The sequence below is a fragment of the Schistocerca americana genome, chromosome 2 (genome assembly GCF_021461395.2).
Source record: "Schistocerca americana isolate TAMUIC-IGC-003095 chromosome 2, iqSchAmer2.1, whole genome shotgun sequence".
Classification (NCBI taxonomy): Eukaryota; Metazoa; Arthropoda; class Insecta; order Orthoptera; family Acrididae; genus Schistocerca; species Schistocerca americana.
In genome coordinates this window covers 347,984,599-348,002,155 of record NC_060120.1, presented here as the reverse complement: position 1 = coordinate 348,002,155, position 17,557 = coordinate 347,984,599, and positions in this window count along the sequence as shown.

Sequence of the window (17,557 nt, the reverse complement as noted above, 5' to 3'; positions counted from 1 at the left end):
CGAAGAAACGTGTAATTGAAAAAGAAGCAATTTCTCTCTTGCGTTAGATATGCAAAGGAATATTAAAGGGAAACCAGATTACCTTCATTGGTTCCATGGAAAGCATTCAGAAACGTGTGGTGGAACATTATTCAAAGTTTGAGTAGAATGGCATAAAGTACAAGTACAGACGACTAAGCTACATTTGAATAGAAAAATGAAATTAGTTCACCAAACTGTCAAGGATACGAATGCGATGTCAAGATTACGAGATACGTACGTATCCAGTTTAACTTTCATGTCGAAGAAGCTTTCATGGAAATTAAAGAAACTTTCTGAATGGAAATGACTGTGCAGTAGAAACGTATCCCAATGCTATTGTTTTGTGGCGATGCTGCCTTTCTGTCTAGAAATAAGTAATGATATTCAACAGCTCTGTTGAATATAATAAAGATGTTACTTAATGATCTATTAATGTGTCTGTTCAATGAAACAAACTCACAAAGACAGAACAGCGTCTTCTTACACTTAAAAAAAGTCAACATCAGAAAGGTGTGTGTCCGCAGCTCGTGGTCGTGCGGTAGCGTTCTCGCTTCCCGCGCCCGGGTTCCCGGGTTCGATTCCCGGCGGGGTCAGGAATTTTCTCTGCCTCGTGATGACTGGGTGTTGTGTGATGTCCTTAGGTTACTTAGGTTTAAGTAGTTCTAAGTTCTAGGGGACTGATGACCATAGGTGTTAAGTCCCATAGCGCCCAGAGCCATTTGAACCATTTTTGAACCAGAAAGGTGTGTGAAAGAATAATCGTATCTGTAGAACGATTAATGGTTCGGTAACCTACATTGTTCGATAGAACGAAGGAAGATGGAAACCAGAATTGGAGATTTTCGATTGATGATTGCATTTTCCAATGAAAGAGCTCTATGTGCGGAAAACAATACGCGAAAAAGAGTAACAGTTTCCAGAAACCTTACGAAGGTAACACAACACTGTATGCAAACTTAGCGTGAACGTAGGAGAAACTGGGAATTGGAAACGTACTATAGAAATTGGTGAAAATTGAGACACAAGATAAAGTAGGTAATACAAAGCTACCAGAAAAAATAAACAACGACAGAAATTTGTGAACAACGGCTACGAGAAGAACTGAGACCGGTAACTGAATGGGAACTGGGAGGCGTTATAGAGGTTAACATTGCCAAAAGGCTCTGGAACATAATACTTGTATATAAGCTTACAGAGGGCAGTAAGGGCGAAAAATCAGGAAAGATAATTTACAGTTATGTAAACTGTAAAATAGAGTTGCTACACAGCACTACTATTGTTTTACTTGTGTGCACAAGACACAGCAGTAATACTGAAGGGTCAGCAGAACTTCATTTACGTGGAACATAAAACAGCCAGTAGGGTATATCTTGTTTCCCCGTAGCGTTGTTCGTGGAATAATTATTAAAGCGAGCGATTGGCAACGACGTTTCTTTTGTCTTGCACTGAATATTAGATATAGGTACGTGTGAAGACGTAACACACGTTCCTGGAGGCCAGGCTTTCATCGATGTTACTATTTTTCCTCCCGACATGTATGACCCAGTTCTGATGAATGGGCAACAAACAGCGTATGGAAATTTTCCCGGCGTTCTGAATCATCAATTAGATAATACACCCGACATCATCTCTACAGTTACCGTTATTTGTTAACAGTACGTACGCCTTGCAGAATCACTTTTGTTTGCACACTGCAGTTGGACGATATGCTGTGCCTTTGGTGGTGTTGCAACAGAGTTTTGTAGCTTTCGTATTATCTTCGCTGATCGTTTGTGATCGCTCTGGTAATTAGCAATTGTTACTGTAGAAGCATCCGGTGTGTAGCGAGTGTCTAAAGCAATTATGGATGCAAGAGAGCGAGTATTGTTCTGCTCTGATTATCAGATTCGGCCATTTAATGTATCTGCGCGGTCTGGGACAATTCATGTTAACTTTGCATCGGTGGCTCCATGTCGCTTATCACATCGCACATGCCGCATCCATTGTGTAATTTATGAGCTTCATAGTCAACTAGCGCGCACGAAATGCGTTTCCGTTTTCCAACTTATAAAGACTGCACCAGTTTAATATATCAATAAACTATATTTTTCCTTTGGTTTATTTTCATGATTCAAAAACATCGCGATTTCTTCCAAAATTAACCTTTCACCGTGTAGGGTAGTGTGAGGTGTTTGAAACTTTCTGGAGCATTACAACGGCGTTCCGTAACGGAAATCGAACCTGGAACCTTGTGTTTAGTACTCGTACCAAAACTGAAGTTGAATTTGTATAGCTTACTACCACACGTCTGCCACTACAGAAATAAAAGACTACGTAAAATTATTTTTACTCAGTACTGTGATACTTTTCGATCACTGGATAGCCTGAGGATGGTACTGTGTTCCGAATTCCGTAGCCAGTAGGCAAAATAAAGAGAAAGTGCGACTATAGATTAAAACAAATACTTTTCAAGTAAATAGGTGATTATGTTTGGTACAACCACTTTCTGTTCATCACTAATAACGATAGTGAAGGGTTCTGTGTTAATTTCTGTTGACTGTTGAGTAACTGTTGCTGTGAGTTCTTTTAAGAACGATTGAAATTATTGATTACTGTTTTTGTGGCCCTTGTTTTGACTATTACGTTTTTTGTGGACCATACTTCAAACTTAAGTGCTCCTTCACGCTTGTGGTACTTACGATTTGAAGTTGGTTTGGTGTAACTGCAAGCCTAAATTTGAAACCATATTTGAGAGTTTTAAATACTGATGTTGTTTTTAAAGGAATGAAGGTGATGCTATAAACCTACGTCCTCAAGGCTAATTCCTTATTTCTGGTCTTGCCAATCAACTATTGTGAGAGTTCAAATTTTTGCAAATTATTTAACCACCCATATAAGTGGTGCTTTCTTGTGTTTTTTAATGATTCTGCATTGCGGCTATTACACGTTGTGGTAATAAAATTATTGTGCTAAATGGGTGTTGCCCTCTTGATTGGGTTTTAAATGGATGCTTTTTTTGTGCACTCGCCTCAGAACTCGGGACCATCTAGCGCCACAGAGTGAGTTAATTTCTTTTTTTCATCTAACTGATACGTTTACCTTCGTTATTGCTTTAATTGAACAGCAAGGTGGTAGTCTCAAGCATGGTGTGGCTGCCCTGCAGAGGGAGGGAGAGTTTACTTCATATATATGGGCAGGATGCCAAAAAATGATTTACGTTATTTCACAACATATTTTCAATTATAAATTTCTTTGGTAGTCTAAAAACGTGACAAAAATGTTGTTCTCTTTTTTGGAGTTTCACCACTCTCCCTAAGACCCCAGCAGTAGCGGCCTACCACTGAAGGATTACATCGTCCTCGTGAAAGCAATCATCCTGTTCGTATAGCTGACTAACAGAGCATTCAGAAAGGAAACAGTTTTGTTATCTCTTTTTGTTGTTTAAAAAGCCCTTCGAAGAGGACCAAGCAGCTAATTCGACATTTGTGAGTTTGGGATCAAAGGTTGGATCTTCCATCAATTTTCTTATTTGTGCTCCAACAAATATACTTTCTTTCAGCTTTGCTTCACTCAGTTCAGGAAACTTTTCTTTCAAATCATTGAAGGCTTCACCTCCTCCATCCATAGCTTTTACGAATTTCTTCATAAGGGCCTACTCAAGATGAAGAGGATGCTAATTATTTTATTGGGCTCAACCAAAAGACTGTTTTTCACAGTCTTTTTCTCAGATACATATGATTACCTTATAGGCCATTCCTTAACGATACAGTGGTCCTTGGTATCACAGATGTCTCATGGGCACCCAAAGTAGCAGTATTTTGTGAACATGCCCTGTCAGCTGTGGCTTTCAGGTTACAGACAGGAACAGGCAACCCTTCATTCCCGGCCAACGGTGAATGCAGCTAAAATACAGTTGGATTCTTTACTTTATGTCTATTTTTGCTTGAATGCCCTGTAATATTTATAAGGCGGGGCTAACAGTCTCAAAAATTATCTGTAGGATCACACGACACCACTGGAACAGTAAACGCCATAGTTCTGCGTTTTCCTTTCAACGCTTCGGTTGAAATGGTAGTACAAGTTAGGAAGGTGATATGAGGTGAAAATTTTTTATCTTGATCACCAACAGGCAGTTTATATGCGTTATTAATTAAATCAGTTATTAGACATATTAACAAAGGAACAGTAAAGTGAAAAAGGAAAATAAACAAAAAAAATTAAGGCCTCAAAAACTTAAAGATGCTAGAACATTTTCAAAGGTAGATTCAGAATATACGCACCACAATACATACCTGTCAATATGTCACATCCCAGATGTAAAATGGTTGTTGAGTAGTGTAACGCTCAAAGTCTTTGATTTAAGAAAAAAGAGGTACCACTTATATTTGTACAGTTGTGTGAAATAAAGAATCACTTATATCTGGCTATATTTCAAAATCAGTACAGCCTGAGAGACACTGAAAACCGTAAATCAGTTTTACGATCATGATTTCTTATCACAGTATCGAGCACCGCAACTATAACAACTAATATCAGCGTCTTTTCTTGACAACCATTTAATATCACATCAAATGCTACTTGAGATACACCTAACTTCATTTCACTCTTAACTGCAAATCTTCCAGGGATCTCTCTCTCTCTCTCTCTCTCTCTCTCTCTTTCCTTTTTTTTTTTTTTTAAGAATAACATATGTATGAAATCGCAACGTAACTATAATTTGCCACTGAGCTGGCACCAGCGAAGGCGACAATTGGTGACCAACGTGATGCGATGGGCAGATGTGTGGTGCTGTGTGTGTGTGTGTGTGTGTGTGTGTGTGTGTGTGTGTGTGTGTGTCTGTATATACACAGTATATCCCAGGTGAGTTGAGCTTAGTCATACTCACGAAGACTACCGACTTGTGCTGATATGTATCAAGCTGGACTAAGGAGCTAACTGACATTGCTACAGGGCCAGAAGTTGTATCTTTTATTTATATTAATCTTGTGGTTTTATTCTTCTGTTTATAAGAAATTAAATCTCAAAATCTGAATCTCAGAACAGTATTTTGATAAAATTATTTCTTATAGGAGGATTTATCACAAGCTTTCAAAAAGCGAAACTTGTTTTATTTTATGGTTGAGAGGTGGGGGATGGTCTTTGTATGGTTGCAGAGGTGCGTTCCGGCACCTAAACTTTCAGAAAATAGGCACTGGAGTACCAAAGTAGACTGTTTAATGACCACACTTAAGAGCCTTTCACGAACCCGCGCGGAGAGAACTTCCGTCAGAAATCAGCCATCGCCGGCGAAGTTTGCCACGCTAATTTAATTCAGTTGTTTACCTTCCGAAAGATCTTTTTAATAAGTAGTATTAAAGGCACGGATCAGTAGTATGAGTAAAGATTCTAGAGTGTCCAGTTTGGTTTTTTAATAAGTTGTTTATGCGTAGTGGTCTGCGCAGATTAAAGAGAACCAACGTCAGAAACGTCCCCATACTCCAGGTCCAGGTGTCTTGACGGTATTTCATAGTCGAGTGGGGTAACCTGCGTAACCTGCGTAATTCTGTACTGAAATTAAATTATGGCTTGTATCGTGGCATAAAAGCCACGCAATGCGCCGTGACGTTTGTAGATGCCGATTTACGACAGCGACATTTTTTAAAATGGAGTTATCTACTTTTTTTCTTTGGCATTGGAAACAGTCGTGAAGAAGTAATTAAAGATATAAGATGTATCGAAGTTGATGAAATAGTAAAAAGAGGAAAGCGCCGCAAACCACTGCCCCGCTGTCAGGTGAAGACGTGCCAGAATCGTCTGGCCTACTGAACAAAACGTAAGCAAACACAGTTCGTGTGGCTACGTGTTCGATTGAAGCCCATCAGTCTGGTTTTGTTGTTGTAGTAGTCTAACAGTTCGTGAAATTGTTCAGTATTTCACCTTAAATCGTTTGATTGGTTGGCTGATTTGGGAGAGGGGTCCAAATAGCGAAGTCATTGGTCTCATCGGATTAGGAAAGATGGGGAAGGACGTCGGCTGTGCCTTTTCAAAGGATCAATCCCAGCATTTACCTGGGGCGATTTAGGGAAATCACGGAAGACATAAATGAGGATGGCCGGATGGGGGTTTGAACCGTCGTCCTCTCGAATACGAGCCCAGAGTGATAACCATTCCACCATCTCGCTCAGTCAGGCCATGTGCAATGAAACAAAAAAAGTGTATCTCTCCATTTTTTTTTTTAAAAAAAAGTGAAGTTATAGATGGAATTCGGCAGCTATAAACGTTAAAATTGTCTACTTCATAAAAATTACACCTTTTCCCCTGTAACTCAACAAAAATCCAAAGTTGCTACATTTGCTTTCTAGCTTAGTACCCAATTTGCCCGGGAGTGTATTTGTTCCAATTCTATTAGTCTATATGCACCTTTCCCCTTCCTGTGTCCACCTTCTCATTGCATCTCCTTGTCCATCTCCTCCTTTCCCCTATATCTGTCCTTCTCCCATCTTTCTCAGTGCATCTCCTCCTCTCTCATCACTTTCTTTCCTTCTTCTGTCCTCCTCCTCCTTCCCCCTCTCTCCGTCCATCTACACCATCGTCCGTCTCCTTCTCCCCTTCTCATAGTCTATCTCCTCCTCTTTCTTTTCTCTGTCCACCTCCTCATTTCCCCTCTCTGTCTGACCATCTCCTCCTCACCTCTTCTCTCTGCACGTTATGACTTCCTACCCAATAAGAGGTTGCTGGTTGTTGCTGCCACAGTATTTCTTACCAGATAGTAAGTGATATGTGTACCAAGTTCGGCTGAAATCGATCCAGGAGATTAGGAGGGGCTTTTCACCTGCAGCTTTGTCCACATACGCATATGTCACATAGGCATCACGTGTATTTAACATATTTCATCGATATTTGTACGCATATTGCACCTGTATGTCTAAGGTATTTCGCTTTCGATTTCGACTTCACGAAACTCAGTGTTTATCACGGCATACCTCCTGGACTGTGCGTCGTACAACGATATAATTTTGCAGTTAAATCGAGTGGTATATATGGATTCTGGCTGCGAAATATGTTACGAATAAAGTTAGTAGTAAAGAACTAATAAAACACCATGCATCATGTGGCAGTTCTTCATGCATCTCGGTGATTATGCCACCATATTTACTCAACTATGTGTCGTACAATGATATATTTTTGCAGTTACATTCAGTGGTGTATGTGAATACCATCTGCAAAACGCGCACAGCGCAAATTTAGTACCCTATAATGTTTCTTGCTTTCAGAATTTTGCTGGGGAGAGGGGAGGCGAAAAACATGTGAAATTATGTCTAAAGTTTGTTGCAAATTACTAAGTGCTCTCTTTCTTAAATACTGGATGAAGACAGTCACACTATTTGCATGTTGTGAGATGCGATTTTCTGTCACTCCCACCTGTCTGAGAGGTAGGTGATTCTTACCCTCACAGCGTTTCTTTTCAGACAGTAAGTAATATGTTTACCTAGTCTGATTGAAATCGATGGAGTGGTTCAAAAGGAGACGGAAACATACATTTATACATACGAGGGCTATTCGGAAAGTAAGGTCGCGATACGGCACAGAGTGGCTCAAAAACGGCTCAAATGGCTCTGAGCACTATGGGACTCAACTGCTGAGGTCATTAGTCCCCTAGAACTTAGAACTAGTTAAACCTAACTAACCTAAGGACATCACAAACATCCATGCCCGAGGCAGGATTCGAACCTGCGACCGTAGCGGTCTTGCGGTTCCAGACTGCAGCGCCTTTAACCGCACGGCCACTTCGGCCGGCGGCACAGAGTGGAAACTGCAGGGAAAATCCAATAAAGCTTTGCATAAATTTGTTGGAAAGTGTCTCTTGTATGCCCATCGATCCCGTCACTTCGCTCTTTTCTGTTCTGAGCGTGCAGTGAGCACGTAAAGATGCCTCGGAAAAGTATCTCCCACGAAGTATGAGTGCCTGTGGAAGATTTCGCCTGATTTCATGCAGCCTGCACAACGTAACTGTCATGCATTTCCTTTTTCACGGCAATTTTCGGCCGCACACCACAGGGGCAATAAGGATGCTCCTGCAGCGTTTTCAATGGGAAGTGTTTGACCACCCGCCATACAATGAGGAGTTGGCTCCCTGATCTCTGCTCACATATACCACTGGCTATGAAGACAAAACTTAGCACAGAAAACAAGCTGCGGAACAGCGTAGAAAATTGTAAAAAAGCACAGGCGGCTGCCTTCCATGACGAGGTTGTTGGAAAACTGTTACAGCGCTACGACAGATGTCTCTGTTGGAGCGGCGACTATGTAGAGAAGTAACTTGAAGACGTAGCTAGCTGTGCAAATGAAACATTTTCTGATTTTCACTCTAGTTTCCATTTCGGAAACCGGTTGGATCTTATTTTCCGAATAGTCCTCGTAAATCCAGTTTTGTAATATGTGTGATTTCTGGATGCAGTTGTGCTCACTCGTGTTAGCTGCCTCCCCTGTATATTTGTTTATGATTTTTTTTCTCCAGTATTGACTTGTATGTGATTACATGGGAGAAATACACTAAGCAAAATGCCGAATGTGAACGCTACACTATTTAACTAGTGTAAAGAGGCTGCCTTTAAAAATTGTTTTAAAACATGTTAATTGACAGAATAAGTAGTTGTCATTTATTTGATCCATCGAGCAATTAACAAATTCATTGTGTGAGGAACGTTTGTAAAGGTTTCCAGTCTTTAATATTACGTTTGGGGTTACTGCTCTGGACTAATTCTTCATCGTCGATACCGAGGCAAGCCGACATTTTCTGTGGAGTTTAAATAACTATACAGTACTTTTCATTCATTCATTCATATCATTTTTGCCGTTATTGACAGTGTTTGAACTCAAATATCTCATAATGACACAATTTTCACTTCTTGCCTTTCTTCTTTTTCTCTTCCCAAAATCTCTTCATCCTTTGACTATGCTCTTGTTTCCTTTGCTCCATCCATAATGCTTCCGTCTTCCTCTTCTCATTTACCATAAATTTTGCGTTCCTAACTTTGTTCCTAAATTCCTTTCTGTCTTTTATCATTTGTTTGTTGACCCCCAGCTGCTTTATGTCTTCCTCTGTTTCATGATACCAATTTGTTTTAAGGCTTGAATGTTTTACTACATCAAAGATTCTCATAGTAAATCTGTGTTGTTCATTCTCTGTATGTGTCTGTAGAAATTTAGTCTGCGTTTTTTGATCATGTCTGTGAGTCTGTCAGTGTGTTGGTATAACTCATTTTCATAACTCTTTTCATCCATATGCCATCTTTGTGTATTGGTTCGAATATTTTGTTCAAAATATTCAAATGTGTGTGAAATTTTATGGGACTTAACTGCTAAGGTCATCAGTCCCTAAGCTTACACACTAATTAACCTAAAGTATCCTAAGGAGAAACACACACACACACACATTCCCGAGGGAGGACTCGAGCCTCCGCCGGGACCAGCCGCACAGTCCATGACTGCAGCGCCTGAGACCGCTCGGCCAATCCCGCACGGCTCGAATATTTTCCTGAGAAATTTGCGTTGAATTTTTTAAGTCTCTATAATGCCTGTTGATCCAATTGTGGTCGTTTCTGACGCATATAGTGCTTCCGTTAATACATCTGTTTTGTAGTGTCTAATTTTTGCCTGTCTTTATATGCTTTTCTTATTATAATGTGACCATGTGAGTTTGTATGCTTTCTGGAGTCTTTGTTCGTTCTATGTTGGATGCCTTGTTTGATCCTCCTATTTGTATGTATTCCCCTAAATATTTAAATTTTTACAGTAGTTTTATAATAATTACACTGTAATAACTTTAATTTCGACAGCAAACTGAAGACGTAAATGTGTCTCCAAGTGCTGAGATTAGATTAGATTAGATTAGATTAGTTTTTCGTTCCATAGATCCGTGCTGAGGAGATCCTCGTGGATGTGGAACATGTCATTTTTTTAAGCTGAAATAACAATAGTATTAGTATGAATATATACAATACATCATTTATTTCTATTAAAAAATTCGTCAATATAGTAGAAGGAGTTGGCCACTAGTAAGTCTTTCAGGCTTCTTTTAAACTGATCTTTATTTGTAACTAAATTTTTTATGTTTGCTGGCAAATTATTGAAGATGAGTGTTCCTGAGTAGTGGACCCCTTTTTGAACTAAAGTAAGTGCTTTTAAGTCCTTCTGCAGATCATTTTTGTTCCTGATATTGTATGTATGAACTGAGCTGTTTGTTAGAAAAAGAGATATATTATTTAAGACAAATTTCATTAAGGAGTAAATATACTGAGAGGCAGTAGTTAGTATACCCAGTTCTTTGAAGAGGTTTCTGCAGGATGTCCGTGAATTTACTCCACAAATAATACGTATTACACGCTTTTGGACTCTGAAAACTTGTGTTTGACTTGAAGAGTTACCCCAAAATATTATACCATATGACATTATGGAATGAAAGTAGGCAAAGTATGCAAACATTTTCATTTTTATGTCGCCTATGTCTGTTAACATTCGAATTGCAAATACAGATTTGTTAAGGTGTTTCTGCATTTCTGTGGTGTGCTCCTCCTAACTGAATTTATTATCAAGTTGTAATCCCAGGTATTTAAGACTGTCAACCTCTTCTATCTGCTCTTCTTCATACTTTATGCATATGCTGGGTGGAAACCTCTTACATGTTCTGAATTGCATATAGTGAGGTTTTTCGAAGTTTAATGTCAGTGAGTTGACTTTAAACCATTCATTAACATCCATGATAATGTCGTTAGCAGATCTTTCTAGAACAACACTCGACATACTATTTATTGCAATACTTGTGTCATCTGCAAAGAAAACGAACTGTGCTTCTGGCAGTGTAACTGATGAGAGATCATTAATGTACACAAGAAAAAGCAATGGCCCTAATGCTACATTTCCATTTCGAATAATCTACCTGCACGAAGATCGTGGCCATTACTTACAGCATAGGAGATGTCGTAGGGTTTCCTCGTCAGTGGATGCCTCCAGAGCAAACAGCGCATCTGCTGAAATCTCAGAGCTGCCGCTAACGCCGCCTGACGAGTTCATTATCGGACTACAGTGTCGACAAGCGACTGTCGGCCGGTCGACTGCGCCCTGCACCAGGGCCTTCAGCGGAGGAGGACAGAGCGACGTGATCGTGGGGCGAGCGGCCGGATTGGTCGGCACGCCTGAGCGCCGATCCGGATCGAGGAGCCGCCTGGGATTACGCGGCCACGGCTGGCCGACGCCCATTGTGTGAGCTGGGTCCGTGTGGCTGGGCGCAGTCCGTCGCGAAGCAGATTAACAGGCGAGGCCGGACACTGAGCCGTCGCCGCCAGTAGGGGGAAATGGGCGCGGTGTCGGGTGTCGCCAAGTCTCCATCCGACGGCGGACCAAACAATTATGATGCACGGACAGGTGGGGGAGTGTACTGTGCGCTGCTCAGGCTGTTTGCGGAGGCCATCACCGGTTTTCGGTTATATTGTTTTTGTCTTTTTTTTCACACCAGTTTAACCTGAGTGTCAAAATCGCTCGAAATAACCCGTTTCGGAAATAAGCGATATACGGTTCTACACTGAAAAAGCGACAAAGGAACTGGTATAGGCATGCGTATTCAAATACTCCGATACGTAAACAGGCAGAATAAGGCGCTGCGGATGACGACGCCTATATAAGACAACAAATGTCTGGTGCAGTTCTCACATCGGTTACTGCTGCTACAATGACAGGTTATCAAGTTGTAAGTGAGTTTGAACGTGATGTTATAGTCGGCGCACGAGCGATGGGACTCAGCATCTCCGAGGTAGCAACGAAGTTGAGATTTTCTCGTACGACCGTTTCACGAGTGTGCCGTGAATGTAAGGAATCCGGTAAAACATCAAATGTCCGCCATCGCTGCGGTCGGAAAAAGATACTGTAAGAACGGGACCAACGAAGACTGAAGAGAATCGTTCAACGTGACACAAGTGCAATCCTTCCGCAAATTGCTGCAAATTTCAATGCTGGCCATCAACAAGTGTCAGCGTGCGAACCATTCAACGAAACATCATCGATATGGGCTTTCGGAGCCGAAGGCCGATTCGTGCACTCTTGATGACTGCACGACACAAAGCTTTACGCCTCGTCTGGACCCGTCAACACTGACATTGGACTGCTCATGACTGGAAACATGTTGCCTGGTCGGACGAGTCTCGTTTCAGATTGTACGAGCGGATGGATGTGTATTGGTATGGAGACAACCTCATGAATCCATTTTTTATACATCCCTCCTTTTGGCAGGAGGTCGTTGGGACGACAGCCGTTTACTATTGTCACAAAATGAAACACCTACAGCCGTCCTTATGATTTTATTTTGTTCCAAATCAGTTTCAACCCTTCAATGCGCCATCTTCAGTCTGTTGTTGATGAGGTACGTGTTGATATGATCCCTATATATATCACATCAGTTGCCAGCATAATTGGGTACGCAGATAGTGTGTCAGCACTCCAACATGGTCGGCACTAGTTCTGACCGCTGCACTAGGAATAGAAGAGACATCAGGTGGGATGGACAGTGTGTACCAGAACGTGATTCGTAGCTACAATATCTGGAATAATGTTCGTGGTCGCCACATCTAGCCACTGTTGTAATACATCAGTACTCTTCCGTGCATACAGTATGGTGGGTCCTTTTTTGTTTTGGAATATTATTAACACGTGATGTTTAAGTATTAATACAAACAAATCTGTTAAAGTGATAAATGGATGTTTCGTTAGGTAGCCTAGTAGCTGTACTGTGCCACGCTTAGTTTAGTTCAACAAGCAGAAGTGTATGAGTTAAAAATCTGAATTGAAATTCCTGACATGGATCTCTATCCAAACGATGTACTCACTTCCCTCCACAAGTACCAGAAGTCAGTGACGAGAATTCCGAAAACACTGTGTGCCACATTGAAGTCTGACAGCTGAATACAAGGCAGAGGGTGCGAAGACCAGAGATGTGGCCATCACGTTTATTTATATTTCATCGACATCAGAGAGCACTCGGAGATGAGAAACTGTCAACCCACAGAGGCAAGACGTTATAAATTTAATTTTATTCTGTCTCTGGTTACACATAGTTGTCGAAATATGTCACTCAAGACGTACACTACGTAATCGAAAGTGTCTGGACACCTATTAGTTTAATATAGGGTGTGTCCGTCCTTCTCTTTATGATGGAATCTACTACTGTCACGTTCAATGAGTTGTCTGCATATCAACAGGGGAATGGCAGGCTATTCTTCCTCAAGAGTCAAAACCGGAGAAGGTAGTGATGTTGGTATGATGGGACAGTTTCTCGAAGACAGTCTTGGCTCTGAGCACTATGCGACTCAACTTCTGAGGTCATCAGTTGCCTAGAACTTAGAACTAATTAAACCTAACTAACCTAAGGACATCACGCACATCCATGCCCGAGGCAGGATTCGAACCTGCGACCGTAGCGGTCACGCGGTTCCAGACTGAAGCGCCTTTAACCGCACGGCCACACCGGCCGGCGAAGACAGTCTTACCACGCACACAGATCGGTAATGAGTTTCCCATTTGACCGAAATGCTTAATTTAAGTCGATAAAATTGATAGTCACAGTACCAGTGATTGTCGGTAGACAACTGATGCATTCATGCTCTTATTTTTTAATTCGTATCTGTATGCGATTTAGCAGTGGTAAAAAGCACTTCTAGGCGATGAACAGCGACGTGCACCTGCTGAAACCGTAAGGAAATCTCACCCGAAGGACAAATTCTTGGAGGACTGCTGGGAATTGTACGAGGGGTCACTGGCCACCAGACAGAGGCTGCTGCCGTGCGCAGGCGTCACAGGAAGTCTGGCCATTGTATAAAAATGCAGATAACATCTCCCACAGAGAAACGGCTCGCGAATGCGTTTTAAGACCAGGAAAAGGATTGATAACACGCCTTCTATACGTAGAATGCACCTTTGTATGCGAGGTGTGGAAAACTGAACTTTTCCCAGAAAGAAACAGAAAACCTAAGATAAACATCTTACTGATGGAGCACTCGGTCCTGTGCCTTTCAAATTGTGGGAAACCACCGAACGCTCTGACTTTGTAGTAAACAAACGTTCACATCAAAAGCAGACTCGCTATGGCAAAAAAGGCATTTCTGGCCAAGAGAAGTCTACTAATATCAAATACCGGCCTTAATTTGAGGAAGAAATTTCTGAGGATGTACGTCTGGAGTACAGCATTGTATGGTAGTGAAACATGGACTGTGGGAAACCGGAACAGAAGAGAATCGAAGCATTTGAGATGTGGTGCTATAGACGAATGTTGAAAATTAGGTAGACTGATAAGGTAAGGAATGAGGAGGTTCTACGCAGAATCGGAGAGGAAAGGAATATGTGGAAAACACTGATAAGGAGAAGGGACAGGACGATAGTGTAAGTAGGCTGTTTATGTTTTCTTATTGGCAACGTTACGTAGCGCTCTGTATGAAAATCACTGGCTGTGCTGTGTGCAGTCTGTGGCTAGTTTGCATTGTTGTCTGCCATTGTAGTGTTGGGCAGCGGCAGCTGGATGTGAACAGCGCATAGCGTTGCGCAGTTGGGGGTGAGCCGCCAGCAGTGGTGGATGTGTGGAGAGAGATGGTGGAGTTTTGAAATTTGTAAGACTGGATGTCATGAACTGGTATATATATATTATGACTATTAAGGTAAATACATTGTTTGTTCTCTATTAAAATCTTTCATTTGCTAACTATTCCTATCAGCAGTTAGTGCCTTCCGTAGTTTGAATCTTTTATTTAGCTGGCAGTAGTGGCGCTCGCTGTATTGCAGTGGTTCGAGTAACGAAGATTTTTGTGAGGTAAGTGATTTGTGAAAGGTATAGGTTAATGTTGGTCAGGGCCATTCTTTTGTAGGGATTATTGAAAGTAAGATTGCGTTGCGCTAAAAATATTGTGTGTCGGTTTAAGCACAGTTATGTATAATTGTTCAAAAGGTGACGTTTCAATAGGACATCTGCTAAGACATGAGGGAATGACTTCCATGGTACTAGAGGGAGCTGTAGAGGGCAAAAACTGTAGAGGTAGACAGAGATTGGAATACGTCAAGCAAATAATTGAGGACGTAGGTTGCAAGTGCTACTCTGAGATGAAGAGGTTAGCACAGGAAAGGAATTCGTGGCGGGCCGCATCAAACCAGTCAGTAGACTGATGACCAAAAAAAAAAGAGTTACAAAAATACACCGGATGGTGATAAGGCAGAACACATCATTGGCAAAGAGAGAGAGAGAGAGAGAGAGAGAGAGAGAAAGAGACGTAAGTTTTTTTCTGTAGTGTAAGGTAGGACACGCGTCCTTGGTTAACCAGTCATGAGAAGGAGAAGAGTTTTTTGTAGCGAGCAGTGTGACTGGTCGGTGCTCAGAAAATTTGGAGCGAGCCAAACACGCTTTCTTGACTCGTTACTTGTCGCAAGCCACTCAAGACAAAATATGACACGAGCTCATGAAATTATCAACAAAGGAGACAGACAAACCGGTCAGTATAAAAGGAGGCTAGCTGTAATATGTTGTCGTTATAAAAGCAGTAACAGCAAGAGAACTGAGTGACTTCGAACGTGGATTAGTCAGTGAATGTCAGCTGAGTAACAAATCCGTCAGGTACATTTCATCCCTTCTGAAACTGTCCAATTCGACTATGGTGACGTGACTGATACGGAAATACAAAGGAGCAACCACAGCGAAACGAATAACATGTGCACCTGTGTACTGACAGACAGGGACCGTCGAGCATTTCGGATGCTGGCTGTAAGAAATTGCATTAAATCAGGGGAAGGAATCACTCGTTAGTTCGAAAGTGCTGCCATCAGTTCAGCTAGCATAGTGGCTCTGTGGGGGATGTTAAAAATAAGGGAGTCCAGTAGTCGAGCAGCCCCTCAAAAGCCACACACTTCTGTTGTCAGCACTACATGACGCTTGAGTCGGTGCAAATAGCGGCACCAACGAGTGTTTTGTAATGATTAATCACCCTATATGCTGCGGCAAGAAGATGAAAAGGTTGGGCTTTGGCGATTGGCTCTGAGCACTATGGGACGCAACTGCTGAGGTTATTAGTCCCCTAGAACTTAGAACTAGTTAAACCTAACTAACCTAAGGACATCACACAGATCCATGCCCGAGGCAGGATTCGAACCTGCGACCGTAGCGGTCTTGCGGTTACAGACTGCAGCGCCGTTAACCGCACGGCCACTTCGGCCGGCTTTGGCGATTGTACCGTGATGTGTAGCACCAACAGGTAAGTGCGGAGGGGCGTGATTTTACGGCATGGGGGTATTTTTTCATAGTTAAGATCTGATCCCCTTATTGTGCTAAAGAAAGAGCTAAATGCGGAAGGATATGAAAGCAATTTGCAGCCTTGTACATTGTGTACCTTGAAGGAACCGCTCGGAGTCGATGATTGTGTTAGCGTGAGAATACATCCTTTCATAAAGCATTAACTGTGTCCAATGGTTTGTGGACAATTGCGTTCCTAAAATTGAGTGGCTTGTCCAAGGTTCCGACCTGAACCCAGTGGAGCACCATGGGTATGAAACAGACAGTTCACTTCGCTGCAGAAATCAGACTCCTGTGTGGGATGTAGTTCTATATTTTATTCTTCTCCCTACTCAAAGCGGAGCTGACATTTCATGTTAATGAATTGAATTCTGGTTCAAAAATGGTTCAAATGGATCTGAGCACTATGGGACTAAACATCTGAGGTCATCAGTCCCCTAGAACTTAGAACTATTTAAATATAACTAACCTAAGGACATCACACACATACAAGCCCGAGGCAGGCTTCGAACCTGCGTCCGTAGCGGTCGCGCGGTTCCAGACTGAAGCACTTAGAACCGCTCGGCCACACTGGCCGGCTTGAATTCTGGTAGGCTTCGATAAGTAACCTCCAAAATTGTGGCAGAGAATTTAGGAATATTAAATGAAACAAGAGTTATAATAACTTCGATTTCATCGTATAAAACGAATATTAACCAGTGACAACGTTAATAAGATAAAATCATAGACAAATAAACAATTAAATGGCAACTGTGCCAACGACGCTCTAATATCCTTGGTATATCTGACAAAGGAGCCGAGGGTAAAGCTGATAATCTCACAAGAAATTTACTTACAATCACGGAATGCCTAGTGATTGTCGTAAGTTTTGTGGAAGTAAGTATGGAAGAAGGAAAAGCGTCACACTTATGAGCTAAATTTAAAATAAACTGTAAATTACGGACGAAAATGTAAGTCTTCAGGGTGAAGCTTGAAACAATCGGATTACCAAAAATCGGCTCTAATTTCCCTTCACCTCGTCTCATGGCTGCGGTATGATCTCAGCATAGTGTTACAACTGATGGTTGAGTGGTTGCAGAACACATCATTGGTGAAAAAAACGACACTCGCCATCGGCTAAGCACAAATTAACCCAAAATGATTCCAAGTAACCAGTGTATGAGCACGGGTGGGTCGGCATCGGCTCTCAGCATCGAAGTCGAACTACAGAGGCTCTGGATCTTGATCTTGATCTAGATCTCAGAACTCTACTTTACCATC